Raw genomic sequence first — 5,038 nt, 5'->3', positions numbered from 1 at the left:
GTGACGGTTTGGTGCAGATAATCACAGCTTCTCTGTTTTCAGAGGGTGATGGTCATGCCTAATACAGAGAAACATAGCCATACTACACTCGTGAGCTCTTTGTCTCAGATATTTTTCACACAGACAGGAGACTGGCACAATAGGAAACTTATTACACACCCAGCTTTCTAGCTCTTATAGGACCAAAAGTCCCAATGGAACGCGTGATTATTTACAAATAAATATACAGTTACCAATGGTTAATAGGAGAAATCTTACTAGCAGGGCTCCCATCTGGGTTATATCACATGTAACTTTGGCTTTTTACCCCAAGAATTACTGTAGAAAGTGGTCATAATTTAAGCAGGGCCCAAGCTCCTAAGCAGGATGTATGAAACATTGTCTTAGCACACTCGTGTAGTTTTCTTGTCATGGGCAACTCAAACCATCTGGTGTCTGATAAAATCTGTTCTTTGCTTTCCAAGATGATGCGTTCATGCTGGGTTCTCCTGTGGCAGAGTGGATGGAAAGTGATGAGTATCTTTGCCTGCCAGAAGATGTGGATGTGTCAGACAGAAACCCAATGCCTCTTTCTAGGACTCTCTGGTCCCTTTCCTGAGGATAAGTTTATCGCACTTAACAGCCTCTCATAAGGACCCATCTCTCAGTGCCACCAAAATGGGGGTCAGTTTCAAGATGAAATATAGGCACTCACAGTCATTCAAATTATGGCTACTAGTATGTTTTGACTCATGCCTTTCTCATTCCCAACGTTGTTGGAAGCCTGACCCCTCCCCAAGTGCCTCAAAACAGGATCTAGTTAGAGTCTGGTCTCCACAGGAATAACTAAATTAATATGGAATCATTAGGGTAAGCCCTTCTCCACTGAGATTATTGTCTGAATAAAAGAGAGAGAATTAAGAGTAAGACCTACTGTTAGGGTTTGTATATGCTCGACCCAGGGAGTGGCACTTCTAGAATGTGTGGCCCTGTTGGAGTAGGTGTGGCCTTGTTGGAGTAGGTGTGTCACTGTGGGTGTGGGCTTTAAGACCCTCATCCTAACTTCCTGGAAGCCAGTCTTCCACTAGCAGCCTTCAGATGAAGATGTAGAACTCTCAGCTCTGCCTGAACCATGCCTGTCTAGATACTGCCATGCTTCTGCCTTGATGATAATGGGCTGAACCTCTGAACCTATAAGCCAGTGTCCTTATAAGAGTTGCCTTGGTTATGGTGTCTGTTCACAGGAGTAAAACCCTAACTAAGACACATACACAGTGTAGACATGTGACTATGAAGCACAGAGCATACAGGCATGTCAACAACTGTAGGTAGACAGCAGGAGCTGGGTGAGAGATACGGGAAGAACCTAGCTTGGCTACACCTTGATCTTGGGCTTCTTAGTCTCCAGAAGGCAAGGGTGTCTGCTGGTGAAGCCACCTAGCTGTTCTACTTTGCTTCGATAGTCCTAGCAAGTTAACATGACTTCCATGTGGCCAGCATCCAACTTAGTCTTGTCACCCTTGATGTCTGTCTTCTAGCCTGACAGTTGCAGAATGCACCTGCTCTTCCCAGAGAACAGACTCCACTAGAAGCCAGACACTTCAGTTGTAGCTTCCCTGTCTCTACAACTACGATAAAATTATTTTCTCTGTAAGTCACCCAGGACCATGCCTTTATTATAACTACATGGTCTTTCACAGCCACAGTTCCTCCTGTCAGCGAAGTTGCCACATCTCACACCTCTCACACTTGCCTCTTCCTCCAGGCCCAAGGCTGTGTCTTCCATAGTTTTGGTCCTCAGCTATGCAGATGCCATTCTTCCTGAAACATCCTCATGATGATCTGGAATAATCTGATTCACCAAGGATCAGCTCAGGAAATAAAAGTTTTGATGCAACTTAGCACAAGGGGAAACAAATTTCATTTCTACAATTGGTTAAAATAACCATTAAAATTACACACTACGTAGGCAGCTTCCTCCCAAAGGAATGCAAAATCAATTTTCTTTACAGTGAATGAAAAGCCCCTGCAGCACCATGGGCTGACACCTGCGTGAGTATGGGAATGACCCACAGGTTTTCCCAGCGTCAGATTTTGTAGCTGCTTTTTAACTACTCATGTGTGATTTTCCTTTCAGGCATGCTTCAATGTGACTAGGGTCTGCAGCTGAGATAGAACATCTTGACCATGTCTTCAAAGGATAATCCTTGCACTCTGATGTCCTAAGCCGGGACCAGTTTGTGTACCTTGGGAGATTGTAAACAAGGTGTAGATTGGTTGGGCATAAAGCCCTCTCTATAAGTACTGCATCCTCTCAGATGCAGGGATTATAATAACCCTCCTCACCTTGTAGGTCTGTAGCCAGACCAAGACTACTCCCTGAGGTTAACACACTTAACTTGCAGCAGCTGAGGGTAGAGCGTGACAACTCACCACACGGTTGATTTCCTTGGTAGAACCTACAGACACTAATACTAGGAATTCAGGGCCCACTTATTGCCTCAATTGAATGTGTGAGGACGCTATAAACCAGAGAGGAAACAGCCTTTGCACAGGTCAGCAGGCTTGAGCACACAGCCCCATTATATTACCTCCAGACGGTCTGAATGGCATTTGAGCCTTATGTTAATAAGTTGCACCCTAATCTGTGTACTGTGGAAACAGGAAGATGATCTAAGTGTGTTTTCATGAGTCACAGAGTTTATCACATACAAAGCGAATTTTTCTGAGGTGTGCAATGGTTACAGAGGAAGATAATGCACATCAAGTTCACAGAGAAGAGGCTGGATGTACGTTACTCACACAGAAGATGTACACCAGCCACACAGTGAGCACCTCGCAGAATCATTCAAGTCTAGTTGTTCCACCTGGGTGGAAGCAGGACCCAGGAGAAACCCTAGTCCAGGTCGGGTTAAACAGTGCCTCAGGTGAGTGGTTCATAAGGAAAGGTAACTGGACCTCACAGTGGGGATCCTGGAGGACACATGTGCTGTGACACCACATGGCAGACACCTGTGATTGAGAGTTAGTTTGCAAGGCCCTGAAGTAAACAGGGCACTGTCTGCTACTGTCTAAGCTTCCAAAGTATCATTAAACTCTTGGGTTTATATGTATTTTCCAGTCTAGCACTGTAGGTCAGAAATGTCTGTGTGTAATTCCAACAATATTAGATATTCCCACGGGAAAAGGAGAGCTATACCAAGTTCTCACACAAAGTCTAATCTTCAAAGAGACTCTCAAATGTCACATAGCAAACTATGTCAGTGTTTGGAATTATTTCAAAGCTTCATGACAGCAAAACATATTTTTATTGCTTCAGAGATTCTATCCATCTGCACTGTGAACCATCCTTGGCTTTTGATTAAAAAAAAAAAATACAAATACAAACACACAAAAAGTCCAATGAAACTAGCCCCATGTAGCCCTCGGAATCTGGAAAACTGATCAGATTTGTCCAGAACAGATCTACCTGGCTGATGCTCCATGAGAGCCAGAGCCTGCCCATCTCCCTGGGTGTGCCCGTGAGAATACACATCCAGCAGTATCAGGAAGTGAGTTCTTGACTCTATGCAGATAGATCAGTGCAACCTTGGGACCTGCCCTTTGCCTCTCTGTGAGTTTTGCCCAGGTGCATATCTCAGGTGTGGACACTTTGTCCAGGTGCACACTGCATGTGAGGACACACGTTCTAGGAAAGGCAGCGGGAAGAAGGCTGTGGGCCTTGGAACCACTCCAGCTTCAGGCCCCATTGGCTATGACTGCCTCGCCCACTCCGGGAGCTTGTGGCCACTGCTATGTCAGCAGGACTGAGTCTGTTAGGGCTCAGATTGTCTGAGGTCCCTGAGTCTCAGGGCTGATGTAAATGGTGTGATAGTGGTGTGCCCAGCAGGCATGTCCTATCTACTTTTCTTCCTCCATCTCTGTATAATTTTCACGGCTTTTCTTTATTTTAAAATCAATGAATCTACACCACTCTGTAGAATCACACAGTATGACTGTAGTGTGGTGAGCAACACAACATCTTGACCCAGGAGCTGTCGTTCATGACTACCTCAATCATATCTGGTTCTACTCAGTCACTTCAGACAAGTTTTCACCCCCTATAGTTTGTATATCCATAGGGACTGCTTCCTCCCAGCTAACTGCCAGCCTGACATCTCAAGGGGATGTCTTTAGTCTTTCACCAAACTTGGGCTCCAAACTACAACCTCAGTAAGACCTTACCAATATGCTCGTTTCCTTTCCTGGTTAGCCTGTCCTAGGGAATACCTTGCTTTGTGTACTCAGAGCACAGCCACACAGCAGTGCCCATCTGGGCTCAGCACTGCTACTAATCCTCCCTGGATATGGCTGTTACTCTCTGCTTTCCTCTCTGACTAATGCCTGGCACAATCACACATACAGAGCCGAGCCATCTGCGATACCTGTTTGTAGAATTGTAGAATCTAGATTGCACTGAGTTCTTTTGCTAATATGGCGCCACCTTGTCTGTGGTGTGGGGTCACGTCTACAGCTGGCTCCCACGCTGTGGCAAAAGACCACATAACATCTACTAGACCTGACTGCTTGGAGGCCCCATCATCAAGGAGCTCAGTGTCCCCTGCTACTGCCTTCATCTCTTACCACCACTGCATGCCTACTTATTATTGAATCTTCGTTGGTCTGTGCTGTTGCTGTTGCCCAAATCTGTTCATTTGACATTTCAAAAGAGGCAAAGTGGATGGGAAAGGAAGAAAGGACACAGTTTCAGTGCCAGCGAGTGGGGAAATGGTGGACTAGCATGGACAAAGGAAGCTCCCCAGTCAGCTTCAAGCTCCTTGCCCTTAAGCAAGAGGCAGAGAAGGGGCTTCAGCTAGGGAAGGACCACTGGTGGGAAAGCCTCTTGATGCTGCTCCAGTGTGTGGCAATTGAGATGCCAAAGTGTGAGAGCTGGTGATTTGTTGATGGTGATGCCTCTGTTGTCCTGAGAGTACTACTCAGCTATTAAAAAGAATGAATTTATGAAATTCCTAGCCAAATGGATGGACCTGGAGGGCATCATCTTGAGTGAGGTAACACA

This window comes from Mus caroli, chromosome 19 (genome assembly GCF_900094665.2).
Source record: "Mus caroli chromosome 19, CAROLI_EIJ_v1.1, whole genome shotgun sequence".
Lineage (NCBI taxonomy): Eukaryota > Metazoa > Chordata > Mammalia > Rodentia > Muridae > Mus > Mus caroli.
The sequence above is the reverse complement of the archived record's forward strand: the minus strand, read 5'-3'. Positions refer to the sequence as shown.